General features: G+C 37.5%; 1 protein-coding gene across 5 annotated transcripts in view; it reads left to right on the forward strand.

Moving 5' to 3' along the window:
• The window catches only part of sulf2b (sulfatase 2b), a 116,802-nt gene that overhangs the window by 20,748 nt on the left and 72,071 nt on the right, over window positions 1–23,983 (forward strand). For 4 of the 5 annotated variants that reach the window (XM_015364809.2, XM_015364812.2, XM_015364813.2 and 1 more), the window contains exon 2: window positions 2,532–2,641. The gene's annotated coding sequence lies outside the window, so the exon portion shown is untranslated. Of the gene's footprint in view, window positions 1–2,531; window positions 2,642–10,828; window positions 11,080–23,983 lie in introns of those variants that run through there. The other variant, XM_015364811.2, reaches the window with a different exon arrangement.

Here is a 23,983-nt window from a genome sequence, read left to right on the forward strand (position 1 = left end):
TTTATACTGTATTTATGCTTGTATGTTCATGTCTACAAACACAATTCTTCAAATTCTCAATGTATTAATTAGAATCCTTATTTCCCAATGGCACTGACATCAAGCAGAAAAAAGAAATAAAAAACTTATAATCGTTTGCTGCAGGTACAGTATTGTGACAGATCCTGTTGTGACTTCTGTATATCTGTATAACGATAAACACACCGACATGTCATCTGTTTACTGTATGTGGAAATACAAAGAAACAGAAATGTATTAATTGAGCCCTTAGAGATTAATTTTTTTAGAACAGATGTGTATTCAAATGGCTCTTAGCATGCAAAATTTAACTGCAGCCGATTTTAACCCCACGGTTGACTGCTCCCTACAGCGTGATTTTGTTCTGATCTGCAACTGTGAAAGGCTTGTTTTAATTAATTGGAATAATTATGCGGCTCAGGCATTAATGGTTTTCAGAGGTAGGCAGAGAAAAAGGGGTTCAGAAGATGAGCACACAAGCACACACACAAAGAGCAGTTCATAACAGCTCTGAGCACCTATGCATTCTTTTAAACCTTGCTAGACTGATGGGTTCAGTGCACTTGAACATCATAAGCTCATTTTACCAGCCTCTGAAGGCATTTCAATTATTTAGCATTAGAACTCTGCAGTTCTACTCTAGCAGCTTAGGTGTATGTCTTTTTGGGAAGTCCAAAAAGCAATAGCATGTTACATATTTTTATTTAAAGTTTTATTGAATTTTAAACAGGTACAGTATATTCAGAAAATGTTTACTAAATATTTTCTCTGTGAATAATCATTTATCTGTGAATAATCAACATAAAGGTTGATATAGTGTAAACATGGAAATGCACTGTACAGATTTTCTATGATCTTCCAGAGATTGTGTTGTAGCTCTTTTCTAGCAGAGGTTTGCTCACAAAGGCTCTGGAATGCAGTATAATAGTCCAGTGTATCTATTTGAAGATGTTTACCTCAGTAGGGTGTAGTTGTTTTCGCTCCTCTCTCCCGTGCTCATCAAGAGTATTTTGCACTTATTTCTTTTGGCAGATTTAGGACTGTGTGAATCAGGCAAACCATCACACCATCATTTTACAGTGCAAAATCCAGAAGAGAAAGATAGGATGAGGGACAGTGAGTTTGTCAGGCCCTTAGAATACTCATGTAGGGGAAGACATGCTTGTGGTTAACGGTGTTTGTTGTGAATGAAAGTGTTGTGGGTGGCTCTGTCATCCCTGGAGATTTGATTTAATCAGTGAAACCCGAAATGAAGTGAGTTTCAAAGCCAGGCAACAAGCCCTATACTCTCCTGCAAGGAGCCCGTCTGCATTTCTGCACCCAGGAATACAAAACGGCTTGATTGAAGTGCCAAAGTGTCAGGGGAGCAGGCTGCTTCATGCAAATATGTCTCTCTCCTCCTTCCTTTTAGGATTTTAAATGAAATCTGTGTGCAGTGTCTGCATGGAGTTTAATTTGATCTGATATGGATCTCATCCAGTATAGTTTTTCTGGAAGGGAATTATACACTGATGACCAATGGTAGAAGGGGAGATTTCCAAACTGAGTAAAATTATTTGAAATGCCCCTTGTAAAGGAATCAGTCATTTATTATTTGTTTCTAACAATGTTTTTAATGAGTTAAAATTAAATGTAGACTTTAAGAAGCTTTATTTACTCTGATTTTTATTTTTTTTAATAATCCGGGGAGAGTTTGTAATAAAATTATTGTAATTTATTAATATGTTTCTATGAAGTTCATAGAAACTGGCATACATGCAGCCAAAAACACCATCATGAGGTTCTCTTGATAAAATAAAAAAAATGCATCTATAAAGTGTAACTTTAAAGCCCTACTTAAAAGTACAAAATGCTATACAGCAATATAAACAAGCATGGAATTCAATTTTTTCCTTAAGTGTAGTTGCAGTTACCCAGATCTACAATTTCCATAACATTCTATTAGAACTGAAGCATCCTTCTTTCTTAAACTGCTTTCTAATTATTACTGTTCCCTCTCTTGGCGTCTGAATAAACTTGTCATCTTCCCCCACCCCCCCTTGTGCTCAGACCTTAAGTCTTCTAGACTCGCAGGCCATTTGTTGGGAGTTGTTTTGCTGTCCTTGCGACCTTCTCTGTTAATTAGACTCGCTTTATTTCAGCTAGTGTAGCCCAGTGGGAATTGGCAACACAAACTGCAGAATAAAGAGGCCAGAAAGTCATTCTTGTTCCAGTGCCACTCACAAACCTTGACATCAATATTCTGCACATGCTCTGATTTATAAAAAAAGAGCAGGCAAGGGAGAGACAGGCAAGCACAGTGGGCTTTTGATTGCAAATTGTAAATGAGCCTGTCCTCTCTTTTTATTTTTATTTTTCCTTAAACAGTAGACTTCGAAGTCTGAGTGAAATGAATTGCGGGCTGGCAAGAATGGTAGCTCTCAGAAAAAAGAAAATTAATTAAAGCCCTGATTATTCTAATCTCTTTTCTCTCTCTCTCTCTCTCTCTCTCTCTGTTGTTTTATCTGTTGCAGTGTTGAACTACTGAGCTACAGCATCCCTCCAGTGGCCCAGACAAGGAGTCATCGATTATACATGCCAAGCACCCACTCCGATGATCCGCATAGCTGAGCGCTGGGAAGAGGTAAGTGAAGGAGAGTCCGGAATAATAAAAGGACCAGCTGTTTGGGGTCACTTGTAGCCAGCGCTCCTCCTTCTTTAGGTGATGATTTATTTTAGTTGGCCTCTCAAGAGGGGTAGGGAGGGAAAGGGGGTGTCATGGGTACCCGTCGAGGCTGTAGCCGAGCAGAAAAGATCCTAATTTGTCAGAAGAAAGTTGTTCAAAATCAGAGGCGGTGTAGCAGTGGGGAGGCGGAGTAAAGGAGGTGTGTGTGTGTGTGTGTGTGGAGGGAGGGGAATGTGCGTTTGTGGAGGGGAGAATCAGTTTCTTTCACGAATCTGACACACTGCTTCTTCTGGCCTGCCCCTGTGAAAAGGGGATCCGTGCATACTTGATGAGGAACGGGAGGTCGATGACAAACAATACACTCAGGAGGCCATGCGGCATGGCTAAGACAGCTCTGATATGCCACACAACGCAAGCGCGGACACAAACCTGTACGCGTGCTGTCAGGGGGCACACACTGGCACCACCTACCATGCAGTTTGTCGTTGCTGACCTGTGTACAGTATGCTGTATTGCCCTTCCAGAAGAAAAGGCTCCTTTCTGTCTTAGTCAAAGATCCTGTCAGCACCCCCATTACATTTTTTTGAACTCCACAAAGACTGGAGTAGGGTGGTTGGGGTTGGGGTTGGGGTTGGGGGCAGGGTCAATGGGGTGATTCAAAGCAGAAACCCTGTAGGGCTGTTTAAAGAGAGTACAAGGACAGTTTAACCAACCTAACTTGTGGAGAAATCAGTGCCGGGCATCCTTGAACTGTTGATGAAGGGAGTCCCTAGCTAAGTGGTCTGCAGACTTCACATACCAGAAATTCTGCGGGAATTATTTTTTTTCTGTTTATGTAATTAGGTCCTTACCTTTTACAGCTGACATGTTTATTTAATCCGTTCTGCTTTTGGGATTTTTTTTTAACTTTTATTAACACATAAACAACTAAAATTCACACGAATAGCTTCTCTGTGTTCTTTGACTTTGTTTGAAAATGCCTTCTGATGAAGAATAAGCCAAAATACTTTATTGTACTTTTGTAGCTGTTGGTTCAGTTGGTTTTATTGTACATTATTAGTTCAACACTTCTTGTAGAAATACACTTTGCTTTAGAGATTTTTAAATGCCATTTATAAATGTCTTATTAATTTAATATATTGATAAAGTATTAAAAGATTATCATATATGGGATGATAACCATCTTATATTGTGACTAATTGCATGTTTGTTACAATTCTGACAACAGCCCAGACTGTACTGCTAGGTTTAGGAGTATGTAATAATTTTATTCCTGGTAGTACAACAATTATTAACTTATTAATAAAGTGTTTATATATAGTTATAAGGCAGACTTAAACTAAAGTGTGCCCCAATTTTCTACTGTACATTCTTGTGTGCCAAAAATGCAATACACTAGAGAAGACAGAGACAGTGTCTTCCTTCTGTGTCAAATGTACCTAAGGCCAAGCTCTGAGCAAAAGGGACTTGTTTTTCTTGCATCACATTCTCTCAGAAATCTATGGAGAAAATTCACATTCAAAGGTCCTCCCCCAAAAAGACTAAAGTTCCACTTTTTAAGTTGAATGCCTGGAAACCGTAGTGTGAAACACGGCTAAATTGTAGTGTTCTTTCAGATGGCTGGCCAATCTGGTAACAAAACATAACTGCAAAATGTTTCCCATTTACTGTATCTGCAGCAAATGATTTCATCTAAAAAATGTGATTAACCCAAAATCCTAATGATAAATACTGTGAATAAAAAAAACATAAATACTGAGGGTCAAGAATAAAGTCTCACCCTTAACCAAAGCACAAATATAAATGTGGCATTTACAGTATGTGATATATATATATAATATATCTGAAATGTCTAATTTGTATCTGTCAAATGTTATTTGCAAATATTATATTGCTATTCAAAAAGTATTGCAGGGAGTACACTGGCCACTGCTGATCTGGAATTCCTAGCTTGCACTTATTCATGTTGTTTTTCTTCACTGTATAGCTGCTTTTAAATCTGGCAATGCAAATAACTTAAAAAATGACAGCATATTATTCAATCCAAGTGTAAGAGCAATTTGGAAGTGTTCAGCTGCCCTATGCCTTCAATGTTGTACCTTATAGCTAATTTTAGTTAGAGCTGTCCTACTTATTTTGCAACTCCCATACATTAAATGTAACCTGATTTTTATGTTTTCAAAAAGTCCATGTGATGTAGCCATCAGTAGAAAGAGAAGAAAAGACACAATTTAATTTTGACAGTATATTCTTCTCTTTCTTACCTTAATCACAAAAACAAGTACATATAATTGTGGAGTGGTTTTGAAACACTTCTGTCAGGCGGCAAACTGTTTAAATATTTTCCGTCACTCTATTGCAGTACAAGGCATTTTTTAAAGGATGAGTAGTGAACTGAAAAAAATACAAATGTCATTCATCATTGTAGAATTCAGTAGTCTTAAAGCACAGAGAAGTAATGGAAGCTAAAGAGACAACTTGTTTCCCAAGTTAGTTACATCTAACTGCATACATTTAATGCAGTGTGCATTAATTGGTCACTGACTGTACATTAATGTAACATACACGTAAGACTTGGAAACTGTCATTCACCTACTTCCTTATTTAGTTAAAATTGACAGTTTCTCTTTAATTATGTGTTTTGTCATCAGTAATTATTTTCTGAGAATTCAGGATGTTGTTGATTTCCCCATTGTGTGAATGGATTGGTTACATAATAATAAAAAATGTTTTGTGTGTATTGATATTTTCAGTATCTCAAAAATAGCACAGAGAAAGGAAGTGGGGCTCTTGGTAGCAGGAGATACTGCTGGAACCAAATCCTTGCTGGTAACCTTGGAGCGAGTTCTTAATGTTAACACTAATTCATAGACGCACCCTGCTGTCAAAGAAATCTTTCAGAGCACGTCTTTATTAGTGCAACAGTATCTCTGAAGCATAGGGGGTGCCAGGCCAATTTACAGTAAGCAGCAGGGTGTTATGTTCACAAAAGCCATTTTCTTTTTGAGGCTGGGTCATTAGTCCGGGGACCTCTCATTAAAACCCAGCTGGGCATGGGCTGTAGTCACCTCCTCTTCCAGGTGTGTTCATTTACAGAGACAGCGTGAGCCTAGAACCGACAGGACAGGCAGAGATGCTGGGTAGCCTCTCAGTATAACCCGTTGCGGTTGTGTTTGTATTCATGTGGAGACATGTACATATTTATTATCATGGAGGCTATTTATCATGATTGTGGCTCACCACTGGTGCTGACTGCAGAGGTACAGCTCATTCATCATTCTGCATCCGCAGTCTAGGACTCAGAGATGCAGAAACCTGTTTTTTTTTCAGTGTTTACAAATTCCTCTCTTTAGATCATGGTGCCTGGCATTTTTGTTTGCTTGTTTATTTTGTGTTGGTTTAGGTGTCCATCGGATTCATTCTAGTGCAGGTCGTACAATGTGGTGTAATGAAATTGACTTATTTAGATATGGATTGGATCTCTTTATTTGGAATAATCTGTTAACACTGAGATTTTTTTGCCAAATATGTTCTGTCAGCAACAATTATGTTTTTTAGGAAGGATTTAGTTTCTAAGGTTTTTGAAACTGTGACTTCCCTATTTTGTCACTACACATTTGTTAAATGCATGTTGGACTGTGAAACCATTGGCACCAATGAAACCAGTCTCCGATAAGTCGGCTCATACCCCAGCCTCCATTTTTTTGTGTGCCCAAGGAGGCTTTATCAGAGCAGGATTTATGTCTCTCTTCTCTCCCAGGCACAGACACAAATTCCATTTTTAGTGCATTTCCTTATAATATAATGAACTGAATTTAATGACTGCTGACACAAGAAAGATCTTACTTGTGTTAGAGTACTGTAATATAAATTCAATGAAGTTGAAAGTGCCTTTAAAAGTCGGTATCTACTATCAGTAGACTACTTATTTTACCAAGTTTTAGAAAGGTCTAAAAAGCTCACATTTATGCAATGTAGTGCAAAGTGTTTTCTTCTTATTTCTTCTCTTTAATCTAAGACACTCTGATACATTCCATACTTGTGATGAGCCAGAACCCAGGATACACCTTGGAAGGAAAGCCAGTCCATTGCAGAATATACCCACACATATGGTTGGGGACAATTTAGAGATGCCAATTAGCCTAGACGGGATGTTTTAGAATTGTGGGAGAAAACCAAATCAAGTGCCAAAATCCAATGTGGACACTTGGAGAACATTCAAAGTCCTCACATAGTCAGCACCAGGTTGGAATTGAACCTAGGACCCAAGATCTTTGAGGCAACTACACTAACCACCACATCACAACTCTGATACCACATACTTTACATGCATAATGTCTGTACTTTTATAAGATATGCACAGAGAAGCACACCAACCTACATAATGAAGTAGTAATGTTGCCAGTACACACACATCTAATGGTCTGACAACCTTCAGAAAAAAACTCCCATCTAAATTTACTGCTTGAAGGCCATGTTCAAAGTGTATTGATTTATAGAATTTGGTGTGGGCTGCTTATAGCCTAGGGCAACTTAAATTTATGAAGTATGGAGGTCTATGTTTGGACAAGAGTTTGATACAGCAAGTTTATGTAACAGACTGCTTTTCATTTCAGCTAAGGTGTATCTGTGCTGGCTCAAGTTGTGTCTTTTAATTGATAATATTTGTGTGTATACAGACTATCAATCAATTCAGTTAGATGTGCAGAATAAGCACTGCCTCTCATCAAAGTTAGCATGGCATATTTATGATTCTTGAAAAAACAGCAGGTTTCATGTACTTTCATGTATCTCTCAGGCCTTCCATTGCTTTTACAGTATGGGCTCAATTTATTTTAATTACTAATGCAGTAAAGTTTGAAATATAGCTTATAAGGTGGGTAGATACCCTTCCTAGGGAGTGTGGATAGGTAGCTCTGAAACAACCTCTGAATGATCACATTATTCTCTTTATTATTTTGTTTTTAAAGGTGTGTTGTTCTCTTTCAGCTGCTGGCTATGTGAAAAGCTGTATGCATTATCACATTTGACATGTCCTTCCTCTGTCTATATGCAGATCCTTGTACATCCATCGGATATTTAGATGAAATGGCACACTGATTTCTCTTTTCTGTAATGTACCAACAGCTTCTGGTGTTTACGTGATTTGTTACTTTAAAGATCTAGTGTGTAGAAAAAAAAAACTACCATTAAGACTTCTTTACTCCGAATACTGTGCATAGCACACATGCCTTGACCACACTGCTAATCTTAGAAATACAGTGCACAAACACATGTATTGGGGAAAAGCATGCACAAAAGATTTGACAGTATAAACCACATTGTTTTATTCCAATGGTTCATACCACCTGCTTCTATACAGTACTGTACCGTTGGTGTATTTGTGAAGGCTGACATGTGATGTGAACTGTAAAACTACAGGCTGCACAAAGGCCATATCATTATTAGATTGCTTTTAATAGGACAACATGATTTTTTGATCGATCCATAGAACTGAAGCCTTTAAGAAATCGTTTGTAATTACCTTTATCTATCCTAATCAATTTATATTGACAAGCAGAAGCTCGTTTCTCCTGATTAAAACTGACATCTCCTGTAATGAAAAGTGGCTGCGAATATTCAGGATCGTTTTAAGTTTGTGATTCTTTTTTTTTCTTTTAGGGTCGTACGCTTATGCTGTAGAATTTATTTGCTTGTCAAGCCAAATGTAACAATGCTTGACCTAACAAATTGATTCATGCCTTTCAAGAGTCAGGTCTATAAGATGAGCTCCAAAAAAGAAGGTTCTCTAATCCTCTCCATAATCCAACTCAAAATCAGCTTTTTTCCTTGCTTAACAAAAACCCAATAATTGGAAAAAGGAAAGAGAGCTCAATCCAATTACAGTCAACAGTTCACATTTCTCTCAGGAATAACTCCTGCTGAGTTCAGGATAATAAATCATCCTTTTTATCGAGATTTAAGATGCTGCAAGTGGCTTCACTTGACATAATAGTTGCTATTTAAATAACAGTGTTATAAAACTTTAAAATTCAACTTCAGAGGAGCTTTTCTCTCTTTTTGTTTCACTTTTCATACAGGACTTAAAACCTACATTAAAGGTTGCTTCTTATAAGATCTGACAGTTAAATATTCAGTGTAGTGTCTTTTACTTCTGTCCATCAAGGTATATTTCTGTATAAAGTTTCCTAATGTCACATTCTGTACATTGAATATTCAGCAAGCTACCAAAAGTGATGAAGTGCCCTACCAAAAGTGATGAAGTGCAACAAACATCCTTATCTTAATAACATTACAATTCATTATTATCACTGACAGACAAGGAGACCCTTTCTTTATCATGGCTATTTTTCTGTTTTTTCCGCTGTATTGGTGAAATTAACTCAGTGACCCCATGGTGATCCAGATTCCAAATGTGTTGGTGCCAGGAAAACAGATGTAGATTTCAAGTCAGTGAACAGTCTTTATTGATTTTCATGTTTCTGGGGGGGGGGGCACCTGTCTATTTTAAACAAAAAAGGAGTTCTTTCCTGTGCCATAATTGCTTTGCATGCAAGAACCCTTAAGAGGCAGTGCTGATAGACATAGTAAGTAGGAAATAAGATATTTCATGTACTTCCTACAGAGAAAAGAAAGAACTTCAGTCAATAAGTGCCATAGTCATTCTGTATCAATCAATAGAAAGCTGCAGTACAGCTGTCAGGAATAGATTAATATTTTTAACTTCAGGCTATACCTACTGTATGTATCCCTCCTCCATGAAATGACATTATTTCTTCGTACTTTTGGGGCCAGTAATTAGTTAAGACTTTTGGGGAGAAAGTTCTTGGGCACCTGTATACAATATATTTTTACATTTCTCAATGGAACGTGGAAGTCATATCCTCCCATCGATTTCAATGAGATGTGATCTGTTGCTTTGTGTAGCCCTCTCTGCCAAGAGAACTGAGTTTTAACATCTTGAAACTGCAGGAAAGATTCTTTGCAGATTTCCCCTGTGGTCATTTGGCAGCCCTTTGTTTTTGGTGACCCCAGGGGCTAACCTAGAATGGAAGTCCTGATATTCATCAGTCCAAACAGATTGGGTCAGGGTTCCGCTATGTCACTGCTATGCCACTTAAGCCCCAATGTCCAGCAATTTGTTTGTAATTAGAAAATTCTGTTTAAATCCACATACTGTTCGGTTGCAGTTCATGGGACTTGCACACTCCAATTATATGTTTTTAAGGCAAAGGATGCATTTTATATACAATACACACAGTAGGTTTTTTTTCAGTCTGCAACAGTATATATGGTATAAGGAGTTTCTGTTTCTGAACATTTCCAGCTTCATAGAACAAAGTAAAAGCAAAAATGGGTCACTGGGGTGCTATTTGCAAAGAGTTTGTATCTTCTTCTCGTGTTTTGTGTAGGTTTCCTTTGGGTGCTCCAGTTTTCCTCCCATAATCCCATAGTCTTAAAACATACTGATACTGTAGGTTAATTGGCTTCTGGGAAAACTGGTCCTGGTGTGAGTGTGTGTATGTACTGTATATACAATATCTGAGTGTAGCCTGTGATGGACTGGTATCCTGTCCAGGTTGTTTCCTGCCTTGTGCCCAGTGCTTGCTGGGATAGACCCTGGCTAGCCCACAACTGTGTTAGAAAATGAATGGTTGTTATAATATAAGAATGGCCTGTAATCTGTCTTGTGTAGTGTGGGAAATAATCGACTAGTCATTATTTCCTGTTGTTTTAGAGGTTTGAATAATGCTTCAACATCTTTAGACACATTTTTTCCTCTTAAGGGGCATTACATCTACCGTTGCAGTCCTTATTTTAATCATTTTGTACTCGTTTTCAGAATTTACCACTTAAAATACCGTACAATATATAATTACATTTTCAAAATCCTTATTTCCCTTCTCATTTCACAGTCAGACAAACCTTATTTGTAAATGAATCCTCTCCCTTAAGGAGTAGCAGTTGTTATTTATCCAAGCATTAATCTCTTTTTAATCTTGTTAGTGATAGCCTAGTGTCTCATGACTTTATCACTAACAGCCTCAGCAAGCAGTTACCATGAAACACACATCTTTAGCCTTGTGCCTTCTGCTGCGTATTCAAAAACCAGTCAACCTCTCATTGATTAATGCTTAACTTAGGGGTTACAGTACAGACTAGTCCAATTGATTCAACAATGGTGTTTGCTGCAGACTACAAGCTTTTCAAATCTTAATTGAGAGCAGCCTGCAAGTATGACACTAGGTTCTATCTGTCCATTGACAAAAAAATGTCAGCTGACCGGATTCTGAGTCTCCAAGTTCATCTTTGTCTGAATTTCTGTCAAGTACAGACAAGAACAGATCACTTGCAGCAACAACCTGATAACCAGTGTGAAGGTTGGAATGCAAATGGTGAGTCTGCTCAGTCAATTTCACCTTCTAGACACTTATTATTTTCCTGTTCTGTGTGGTAGTCTACTGTACAGTAGTTTCTCCAATAAACTCTATAGAAAATTACTCCAGGATGATTGAAGGTTTTGTACTCTTGCTTTGTCTTTCTTATTTAGTATATTATTGTGTTTTCCCTTCCTCTTATATATTGAGCAGTATAGGACTCTAACAAGGCTAGGATGTTGGACATAAAGTGCTGGTATCTAACACAGATAAAAACAAAACAGTGTTTCTCTCAGAGGGTTGCACTGGGTTTTTTTTCTTTGCTATATTGCAAATCTAGAAGATATAGCATTTATTAAATAAAAAGAGAACAGGCACTTGGAAACCTTTGTAACTAAGTATTGGTGTTTTGATTACTTTATCTGTAACACTCAAACACTCTTGGGTGCTGTTGATGGCCATTTGTGCCTCAGAAACAGGGCTTAACTGCTCCCATTATCCGGTATATTTTGGATTATTGCACTATGGCATTGGTGGAATACAGTTATCTCCGAACCCTTCACTCTTGCGTGTGAAAAGCCATTTGGGAGGCACGCATCTTGTATATTGGAAACAATTGTTTTCGGTTTGTGGTTTTATTATTCAAGTTCCATTTTTTTTAAGCCAATCTATTTTATGGCGGTTTTAAACATCAAGCATCAATGCCAAAGAAATTTGCTTTAGCCTGTAGAAAAACTTTATTCCAAGCAAGAAACAGCATGCTTAATTTCAAAAACAGGGTTTCAATCAAATTTGAAGAGTAAGTGCACATACAGTAGAAGCATATAAACCTGAATGTGTGTTCTTATCAGTGGCAAATGTTAGTACTTTTTTTCCTTAGAAAAAAGACTTTATACTTTACTTTTAATTAAATGTACAATATTTAGGACTCTTTTTTGTTACAGACAAACAAACAATCAAGTGAATATGGACTATAATATAGTAATTAGTTCTCAGTTATGCCCCTTTGTTTCTCACAAATTCATTGTTGTACTATTTTACCATTGCTGATCTTAAAAGGGAAGCACATTTCCTGTCAGATGTAAATTGTGCATATGAGCCATATAGGTCATACCCGCCGAGTGCTTGCCCTCAAATGTAATTTTTTTTTTAACATTGCATAGCACAATGAATGGCATTCTTAGATGCAAAAAAATGTAATCTGCACTTTACAATATGTTGCCATCTGTTATCAACTTATTATCTCCCTCTCAGGATATGCAGTGATTCCTCGTATCTTTTTTTTAATGTTTTATTCCATTTTAATTTTGTTGTCAACTATCTGTCTCAAAAGGCAGGAGCTCTAAGCCTTTTTTATTGAGAGGAAGAGTAGATGGCCACGAGTCTTACCACTCAGATCTGACACAGGGATCAAGCCTAATGCCATGGCAAACAGTGTTACAGCAACTTCCCTGAAAATCCTTCTGAAGCTGTCTCAGCAGAATTGTAATCTGTACGACTTAAACAGAACACGTTTCTGTACAACACAGCAACTGTATCCTTTCAATGTAGAAGCTCATGCGTAATACATGCTATTAGACGTTTAAAACAAATATCTTAGTACTGACCCCTCAAGCTTTTAATCCTGCTACTTGATATAGCTTGTATGTATTTAAAACTAATCATCTTGTGTTTGTCTGATTTCCTTTATAAAGGATATGAAAGAGATTACACTGCTTCTTTTGTAGCTCTGTGAGACTAATACAAAACAGATACATTCTCTTATATAAATACAAACCAGTTTTCCTGATTTGCATTATGTGTTTTATAATGAAAGAATTATAGTCATAATGGAAGTGAAAATCATATTTTCTCTCCCCATTACTGTACAAAAATGTTAATTAGGTCAGCCTTAAAAGTCAGCATAGCTTTAACTTTGTCCCATAAAAGTAGACTGCACTGTTACATTGCTTTTCTTAAACTTTTCTGGAGAGGCATGATTGTGTTCTTAAAATGTTTTCTCATATTGTTTTAGTTAGCACTAAGCAACTTATGTTTGTATTCATTTATATACAGTAGCTGGGCGTTGCTGGGCTAAAAGCAGTCTGAATGAGTGCTTTCCTCAAACACACTGCAATACCCCACTCAATGCTTGAGTCCACAGTCAGGTGAATACAGACTATGCCAGCAGGCCCCTGCTCTTTACTGCTCCTGTAGGCAAAAGCTACCAGTTCAAATATCCTTTCAGTATTTCAGTTTTGCTTCTTTTTCAGTGATACATTGAGTACTGTAAATGCTTTTTACCTGCTCCTGTATTGTTTATGGGATTGTTTCTAGAAGTATCTCACATAAATACAATTAAAATTCCCATTTTAAAATTGTGCTTCGTTTGCCTTCAAACATATTATTTTACAACCACTTATTGGACAGGCCATGTCTGGAAAGAAGAAAACTGCTGTTCAAATCAAAAGTGGTCAAATTTGTAACATATACCGTATTAAGGATTGATGTACTGTATTGTGAGAAGCAAAATGTCCATTTCATAAACAAAAGTTTAATTCCTGTTATTACCTCTGGATCTGGTCCTCTGCTGTTACCTTTCTATTGCTTGTCAACTAATTTCCTTTAAAGTCCCTGTTCTGTTATACAGTATGTCTTTGATAACTGAACTATGGGTAATGTGAAAAACATTGATTTTAGGCTGTGGGAATAAGCCATGTTGTTGAAATTAATATCCTGGCTTCTTTCAGAAACAGCTGGATGAGATTCCTGTATCACTTAGCTACTGGCAACCAAACATAGGAGATGGCCATATTGCCATTCACTCATTTGTAACATTTCTTATGTTCCTATGTAACTACCTAGAGTTAAAAAAATCATTAACAATTATGGGGCTAGACTATATTAGAAAGAACTACAAAATACGGTAGTGAATACGTTTTACTGAAACAAGGTTAAGATACACTCTTCCCACAGTCTGAAGAATTGCACATTCTTTTAACACAAAGCAGTTTTTTTTAAATGCATGAAATAATTAAAATGATGTTACTGTAAAGTTTTGCACAGTCACTGGTTTTCTATATTGGCTGCCACTGAGTCTATCACCACAGGTATCAGATGACCGTGATGCTGTTAGCACATCTTTGAATCCAAACCGACTGCAGATGGACCACAAAAGCAGAAAACAGCAACTTAAAACTAACAAAACATGACATGAAAATGTATCTGCTTTATACAGTATATTTAAATCCTTCATGCTAAACATACTAGAATTTCATTATACTGAGTTGAGAAAGTATGCTGTTAGCTAAATAAAATAATGTATGTATTTTAGAGAAAGTGAATTGGTTAAGATATTTTATCATGTTGATCTGTTTTTTTATAACATCAAGAGTCTTGGTGGCCAGATTCTTAACTGCAGTACTATAACAAATCGCTATGTTTTCTTATTTGGTATTAAGATCTCATGCTGAATATTGGTGCTCAATTTTTAATGATTAATCAATATAAAAATGTTCATCACCTTGAGAGGCAGAAGTTGCTCCCAGCAGATTGTTTTTATGGTCACCTCAAGTAACATCTCCCAGGAAGCTGTAAGCAACATTTTAATTCACCACCTAATTACAGCCCTCTTGCTATGAGAAGTATATACTTCTTTTAAAGTAAAAAAAAATCTCTTGTAGATTGGTCCACCTGAGAGATAGATCACAGGCTCTCACATCACTCTGTCTCTGAGTTTATAGGCCTACCCCTTTCGTGTTCTGTTAAAGTTATGCTGTTAAGCCTAACAGAGCTATTTCTTCCACTGAAAATGAGCCTTTCTTGTCTCTTTTTTACATATTGTGTCACAACTGTTGAACCATCATCTAAAGACCAGCAAACTATGAAACATATCAGTCCATCTTAAGCCCTCAACAGTACTATGAAACAGCACTTGTCAAAGTTTTAAATGACATTTTAATGATCTCACATTTTGGTGCTCTATTAATATTATTGATTTATTTGCTTAGCTGACATTCTTATCCAGTGTATGCCCTTTTCCTTTCTTCTGCCTTAAGCTTCCTGAAGGAACCCTCTCCAGTCATTCTGTGCTATTCTGTTTTTAAGTCATTAAAAACTGAACTCGAACAGCAGACGATCTTAACAGCACAAATAGAAAAAATGGCATAGTTCTAAAAAACTGAATATTGGAACAGATATTTGTTTTTCTAAACTCCTTTCTTCAACCTCATTGTCAGACCTTGTTTTTCAAAACTTTTAATGTTTTTTTTCTTTGGTTTCTTGATGTTTATTCTCAACTTCAGTCAAATAAAGTCACAAATTGCCTTAGCAAAAACATTGGGGCCACCAGGATGATTTGTTTTCTGTAATAAAATGCGCAAACAGAAATAAGGAGTGCTTCACTTAGATTTTAAAATTTACTGTAGCAGAGGTAATGGTGGCTTCATGAGGAATAGAGACGGTTTCTAGCCTGGTGCACTGAGCACCTCTGAATAACCTTGCGTTGAGGAGCAGACAAAGAATGATGAATAACTCCACTTCAATTTACTGTTATCGGTTCTTCTGGAGCACTGCTATGAAGCACTTTAGCTTCCTTACATTTGTTGCAGTGATAAAGGTCATTGTAGTTGTGAGTTGTTGTGGATGGTGTTGTTACTATAGTGGAAAATGTGACAGGAAGGAGGAGAGTCAGAATGAACTTGGGAGTCTGAGATAATATGCAGTATACACTAGTCACAACAGGCTACTATGAAAAGAATAATCACTGTACCAAAGGCATCATTGCAAAAATATTTCCTAATATACACAATGTTCATATCCTGCAGACATGTTGAAAATAAATACGATGCATTATGGTTTTTGGTCATCTGGTGTTTTCACAAAGCTTCTAAAAGCTTTCAGAAGCTTCTGGAGATTAAGTTCATTCCCACTGGGTAGTAAAAGAAGGCATATGGTATATCACAGAGTACTGTACGTAGATCTAAGATGTAAAAAAAAACTCAGCAACACTATGACATGGGAGTGTTTGAATTCCAATAGAAACCCCAGTTGTGGTGTCAAGAAGTTCTTGCTAATGGGATGGTTTCTAACCCACCAGGAAGAGAACATTGAACCATGAACATTGAAATACATGGTCAGAAATGTGGTTTAGGAGACTAACACCCACTTAACCAAAGCTGTGATTCTTCAACATCTGTGGCATCATCGGGATTCAGTTTCTGTACGACTACAATTTGAGGTTGACCTCAGGTATAAGGTGTCTGTGGTAAGGCTGACATTAAATTTTTCAAATAGCCACCACCTCCCATGTTAAATAGGATCCACAGGTAATGGTTAGGTAAGATAAATGTCGTTTTTACAGAAGTAAAAGTACAGAAGTAGTACAGAAGGTACTGAAAAACAGTGTCCTTCTATCTGAGATGAAGAGACTTTTATCTGTTCTTTTACACTTGAATGACTATTGCATGAGCAATTGAGGGCAGCCTGACTGCGTGGTGCTCCAATGATCAAGTTCTCTTTGGACCTCACTTACTGCCCTTCCTTTGGGCTCATCCTGGCCTGAGAGTGCTCTGGCAGCACACCACTCATCCTCATGGGGCTTGTGTTAGTTGTGGCTTAGGGCCCTACTTGGCAGACTAGAGCCCCGGTGTTGGATGAGTTGGGGTGACGTGGGATCTAGAGTTCATAGACAAGTGATCAGGCAAATGCACTGGCACTACAAGAGGCATGGAACAGTATCTGCTACCTGGTGCAAGGTATGAGCTGCACATATATAGCTTGTATTGCTTCCAATGGAGGCCACATATATACAGCAATACTCTCTCTCTTTGACCATAAATCTCCTGTTGATGTCAAATGCTGATCATTATAATGGATTTAACTTTCATGACTGTTCAATAAAATGTCAGTACATCTGCTACAAGAAAAAAATGTAATTTTCCTGAATGTGTTGCACTAAGTGGTGTCTTTTGATGCTCAGCATCAGGATCTCAGAAAGGTTTGACAGATTTTCTCTGTATGCATACTATAGTCTTATAGTTTTTTATTTATATCAAGAGAAACAGAATATACACAATGATTGTCAGGCTGAATACAAGATTACAATACAAGGTTGCGATTAAATGGGAAGGCTGCTGCCTGTATAGAAACATACTGTATACAGTACATTCTCTGAAAACAGTTCAACACCTTGGGGTAGGAAAGTCACATTTTGATTACTTTTTATTTTTATGGAGGAAAGAGTGAATGCCCATTTATGGAGGTTGTGAAAAATATCCTCTGTCTTTACAGATTGTTTGTACTTAATCCTTTCTAATGAATTGCATTAGCCACCTTCTTACTGTAAGCATAATGCAGCTTTAAACAGGGGTAAGTACAGAAGGTGTAAGGTGCCTATAAAGTTAATTGTTCTTTTAAACTAACTGTGAATAATGAAACATGCACGCTGTGGAACAATGAAATCTGATGCACATTCAAATGTGACCGTAGGGAGCATATTCCCGTGGACAGCAATATGGGGCACTGAACAGCTTTCTGCAGCTGTTCACCTCCTTTCTCCATGCATGCAACTCATTATAGATGCAATCTACATTCATATTGAGTGCAGCCTCTTCTGATGTGTACTGAGTGACGTGGTTTGAATAGGCAACCTAATAAGCACTCTGCCTTTAGCTAAAGGCCATGTGAAGGTAGATGACATTTCAGACTACTGTGCCATGGTCTTGGATAACTTTTGACATGATTACGTACTAGGATTGGCGCACGAGAGGCACATGGAAATTCTAACAAACGTGGAAACTTTTACAAGCACTCCAGTCTCTGGGACTCTTTGAAGACGTAGGCAGTAGACACAGAGTAAGCCACTCGATGGCATACATACAAGATTGCATTTAAAAGCACTGCTCTGTGTCTCTGGTAATGAGAGTGCCCTTATTTAGTACATACCGTCTGAGTTTGGCTCCCATTCTGTCCTACCTCTGTTTTCATAATCTTGAAGCCAAATTGTCATAGTAAGGCAGGGCATTTCCAAGTATCTTGGAAATTTCTGAGGCCAAAAAAGGACCGCTGTATTGCAGTATATGAAAGGGTGAATATTGAGGTCTGTGTCACAAAATGATTATAGCTGTAAAATGTACGGAAGGTCTTTTGTTTTTGAAGCAAGGAAGAGAAGAAGAAAAAAATCATTTACATGTTGTTCTAATTAGACAGGTTGTTTAGCATGTTTCTATTGGAAAGCTTAAGACATCGGCTAGGATGACCAATTAGTTGAGTTCAAAGGCTAACAGAGATGTAATTTGAAGTTATTCATATGTTTTGCATTATGTAATCCAGGTGGATGTCAGACCGATTATTATTGTCAACATGATTGCTTAGCCAGAGGCAACAGGTTTCTACACTATGTTTGTGTGAAACAGGTAGACAGGGGTGTTTGATTCTTACAGAAAAAAATCATTAGGTTTGCTGTGAAATTAGAAATAAAGCCAGTGAATGTAAGTCAGATTTTTTAATAAAGATAACAAGGAGCAGCCTCCATTGTCCAGAACTTATCTTCAACAAAGAAGCCTTCATTTATGAATGACGTAGACACTGGTCTGTATTTATTAAGGATTTTATACCTTTTATATTGTTTAATCTAGCATAAATCCTTGGAGGACTGAATCACTGGGGTGTATCTTGATATAGGCATAACAGGATGTGGGGAAAAAACAAAGACAAAAAGCATAGTTTTAATTAGCGTACAGTTTAAGTGGGTTACTTATGAACACTCATCTGTTACCTTGTTTAGTGTATAGTTTGTAAGACTCTGCAAAAACAAGTTTGTTTTTCTTAGGCTAAAAGACATACTACCACTGAGCAAAAAAACAGTGTGGGAGGTTTGTACTTTCAATTTTCAAGAGATTCTCAGACATAATGCATAACAGGATGTGCCAGGGTGTGGTAGATGTGTGAATGTTAGCAACATAAGGGGTCCAGGTGACATGCTGCTGTTTTCGAAAGGTATTTTTGAATTTTTGCTGCCGTGTAAATTCCCAAATCAAATGTAAATGCGCTGTACATTTACACGCCCACAATGCAGCAGCTTTTTTCGAAAGCAGTCATTCGTGAATTGCTGAGTCTTGAGTTACTGAGGCATGTTCTTAAACCACAGACCTTAAAGAGGGAAGCCTTTTCTCACCCCTGGCTTTTGGGTTAATCCCTCTTTCACTTGGCTAATTGATGTTTAGTGACCTGGTACAGGGGCGTAATAGGTTTAGGTCGGCCTTGTTTTTTTCTCTCTAATTGCATTATGCCTGAAGGAAAGTGCTTGCTATCCACCTCAAAGTTTCCGTCTTTGATGATTGTTTAAAGCAATAGCAGTAGCCATTGTACTGCTGGTGGATTAATGGCACCTGTGGTAGTGTTGACATTTTTTCCGTCTGGATTTTATTTAATTACTGTTTTCAGGTTCTGTTGTATTTCTTTTAAATATCCATTCAAGAGATGTAGCGTCTGTCTTAACTGGACTCGGAATGGCAAACTGAAGCTCGGCTAATAGGGTGTAGCAGTGGGTTGATTCAGCTTGAGCATTTGTTTCCAGGTGTGCTCCATTAGAACATGTCAATCCACATTTCTCAGGACTCCTTCTGAGAGTGGTTCCCAGGCTCTGGGAGGTGTGTTGTGTAAAACTGCTGCCATATGACTTCCCTGAGGTGCTGGCACATCATTCTACCACACTGGGTTTGGCAGAGGCGCCACTGTGTTTCCTTAAGTACTGTTGTTTTCTTTTCTAGTGTGTTCTACTAACTGAATGTTATTTAAAAAAGATGGAAACAAAACCCTGGGTAGTTATTATATTGATTTTCTTCTGTGTGAACTCCATTTAAAATCTTCCAGGTTGCAGAAAGCACTGATTTCTAAACGGAGAGTCATCGGAGGACCCATGAGCAAATAGATGCATAGATGAACTTCCAGGATATTGAGGAAGTATCCATCTGAAGCAGATGATTGTCAGTAGACCCTCCCAGTTTCCTAGCAGCTACAGGATTAGCTCTTGTTTACTGAAGGTGCCTTTCTGAAACTCAGGTAACGGCTCACAGGGGACCTGGAAGGCAGAGTGGCATCATTAGCAGCCCACTGGTGCATGTCGCTTCAGGGGAAATGTTGTCAAGCACTTCCTAAACCTCCAGAGGTCTTAGCTAAACACTCTCTAGTACTGCTTATTTACACAGGTCCTCCTGTTTTGCTCAGCTTTCCATAACAATCCCAAAACTATTAACAAAGCCTGAAATATATTTTTATCATTATAATTTACTTCCAAATATAAATAACACCGTTACAATACTTACAAAAACTGTAAAACTTACATTAATTAATCGGTTTTCTTAGGATGCATTTGTATTGTGCTGTGGAGTCAGTTTTTGAAATCCATGTACAATATTATGTACTTGAAACGGTGTTCAAATAAAGTTCAGGTGGAATTCTAACTAACTGTTTCTAACTACCATCCTGCCAATAAAAGTTGTCGTGGAACCATGAATCCAGAAAGTATGCTTGAGGGCAGAAAAGCCTGGAATTAAATTGGCCACAAGAAAGCAACAAGCATATATCTCTTACAAGGAGCACCTTTCAGGTTTATAGTGTAAAGAGCATGATGTTGAGCTCATTAGGGCTCATCAGTGTGACATAGCTATCATACGTGTCATGCTGATGAGCCCTATTATAGGAGAAACAGCTGTCTGTGGCTGATAAGTTTTACTCTGTATAAGCAAAAGTTGGAATTAGAAGTCAAAATAATCAGAAGAAGAAAAAAAATCCACCCCCTTAGTGCTGTGAAGTGACAAGAATTAATTATAATTAATTCTCTATATATAATAGTTTACCTGAATTTAAAGAACCAGCAGTTTAATCCAATTATAGTATTTTCCCTATTTTTCTTTTTTTCCGTCTACAACAAAATAGCACAGTACGTGTTTTCTGCACAGATTTATTTTAGGAGTTTGTTCAAGCCCTAATTAAAGCAGAGAAGACTGTGAGATTGAAGTAGCCAGTTTTATTGGGGTAACTCACTTGGATGAGGTGAGAGACAATTGCCCAACCTTAAGATGAAGGAGGATACCTCCTGCCAAATACCTGCAGGTGGTGAAGAGAAAGAGATGCAAAAAAGAGGTACGCACACGAATAAGAGTAAAAACGCAAGCCAATGTTGTGATATTTATACATAGAAAGGCAAGGGGTGGGTGGGATTAGGGTTTGACCTCCTCCCAGACTTTTATTTAAAACTCCATATTGAGATGTTGCACAAGTGCCCAGTGTGTCTTAGTTAACCTTATATCTATTCAGCGAAAGGGAGTTAATTGCTTTTCCAAAGCATGCACCAAAGTAGTATGCTCCTTGGCTAACCCTGGTTGCCAACCCATGATTATCTCTGAGGAGCTGTCTGTTCCGATCAGCAGCTACCGTTCCAGCTGCTCAGGATTCTCGTTCACAGCTTCTCGGGACTTATTCAAAATCATTGCAATGGCTGCAGGTGTGAAGTCGGTAGAAAAAGCAGTGTTTTGTGATACTGCCTTCCTTACTCCTTGCAAGATCAGTTTCTTTCCCTTTTAATGCTACCCTTCGGATGCTGTGTAACATTTCTTTGCTGGTACGATTCTGGTTATATCTATAAGAGGGAAAGTTTGAAGAAAAATGATACCCTGATCATATAGACAAATAGTCTTTAGGCACTGACAGCTCTGGGACCTGATAAATGGGGTGGAGGTATAGCTCAGATGTGATGTATTGTTACCTTCACTTATCCAGGTTGTAGGTCTCACAGAATGGGAAAAGGCCCCATCTCTCCTACTCTGATGTTGTTATCTAGTTGTGCATTATTTATACTGACTAAAGGCCACGACTTATCAAACACTTTTTTCATTAAACACATCTTTGCCATTTCAACTTGTCTTTACCTACCGAAGGGCTTATTTAGCTCTTCTCAGTGAGTTATACAGATAAGTGAAGAAATATATATATATATGTGTGTGTATAAAACATCTCACAGACACCGGATGGCATTAGAATGGTAATTTTCTCTGCATGAAATAAAAGTTGTGTTCATTGAATATATGGTACAGAATTGTCAGTAATATTTCAAGGGTGCCTAACACATCTTTTGGCTAAATGTTATACGTTAAATGTTTCTTTCTACTTTAGATTCAATTATTTATACATTTTTATTTTATGAACATGAATGGCATTGCTAAACAGTGAAGCCCAAAATAAAAACAGGAAGCAAGCTAGAATGAGAGCAAAACTCCAGACATGGTATATCGAGGCTTGTTTATAAAATCAGGAGAAGAAAGTGTGGGGTGGGTCATGTCGGTGAAATACAGTATATAAGAGGACAGCTGGGCTACAATCCAGGCCTGAATTTGTAGTACCATGAATAGAATTGATTGTAGTTGTGAACTGTTCCAGTCTCAACATCTCTTTTCCCATAAGCAGTCCAGCCTGTTATAGGATACTATTAGGGGTTAACCAGCATTTTGGCTGTTTTTGCGGCAATTAAACCGACAAGAAAATTCTATTTTATACAACGTAATCAAATAATATAGGTAGATTCAACGAGAGGTTTGGACTTTTCTTCCATACTCCCAAAATGCTTTCAGTCCAAATGTACAAGTAATTTAATTCTTGGATCCTTGGAATCCAATTCTGCCTTTGTAGCTGAAGTGGTTGTTTTAGTAGAATTTTTCCAATCCTTTTAGGATTATTTGACATTATTTATCATGTCTCCCCTGCAATCACCCATATTCAAGACTGAAGTTCTTGTAGCCACTGTGTGCAATAGATTCCTTTAAGGTCAAGTATTAACCTTGTTACCCTTCTTTGAATTGACCCAAGAGCAGCATTGGTTCTAAATTGGAGACCATCACTGCACATGATGTTCTAGAACAGTGGTTCTCAAAGTGTGGTCCGTGGACCACTGGTGGTCCGTGAGCGTGCGCCAGGTGGTCCGCAGGCTGACCTAATTATCTTTCTTAAAGTAAGTCTACGCACCTCCATTCTTCACATTAATAAAAATGTAATAAAGTAATAAAAATGTGCAATTTTGTTTGTAAAAATATGAGTACTTTCATCAAATCTAATTCAATATTAATTTTAGTACATTAATAGGTGATGATTTTGACAGGGTAAGAAGTGGACGTAGGCATAGGTGGTCCACCGCATATGTGACTTGTAAGTTGTAAGTGGTGACTTGTAGGTGTAAGTGGTCCGCGGACCATAGAACTTTGAGAGCCACTGTTCTAGAAGACTCTTACCACTGTATTGGTTTACTATAATTTCCCTTAAATTCATGAATGCAGAAAGTTTATTGCAAATGCTATTGAACAAAAGCAACACAATTGATAGGCTATTTGGTATAAGAGGAAAGCTTGTACTGTATGTACAGCATTTTATATTCTCCTAACAAAAACAATTGCGAAGAAGTGATGTATCCATTTTATGTATATCTCCCTGTTTTATCAACTTTAGAAATGTCATGTTTGGAAATGAAGTCTTGAAGTATTATAACATGATGGATGAAAATCAAGCGGATGAATTTTGCCAGTTAATGAGACTGGCATACTGTGAGATACATCTTTTAAGAATCTGAATTTAATCTCCTTTCATATTAGAGATAAAAAATGTGAAGATTTTTTTTTTCATTTCTACTTTGGATGTGTTCCCTTTTTGAAACAACATTTAAAATGTATTTAGGAATTTGTCAAGCCTGTTAATGATAAAACGTGGTTTTTAATAAATCCTGTATACGCAGAACCCATTATAATGCTAATGTACATTGCAATAATTCTGCTATCTATATGAACAAAGATGGAAGTTCTTGTACATTGTTTCAAAATGCACTTCATTGAATTACCTTCTTTTCGAATATTGCCATGATCTGCAGGATGGGTATTGGATTTTGTGGAGCTCTTTA

Source organism: Lepisosteus oculatus, chromosome 16 (genome assembly GCF_040954835.1).
Source record: "Lepisosteus oculatus isolate fLepOcu1 chromosome 16, fLepOcu1.hap2, whole genome shotgun sequence".
NCBI lineage: Eukaryota > Metazoa > Chordata > Actinopteri > Semionotiformes > Lepisosteidae > Lepisosteus > Lepisosteus oculatus.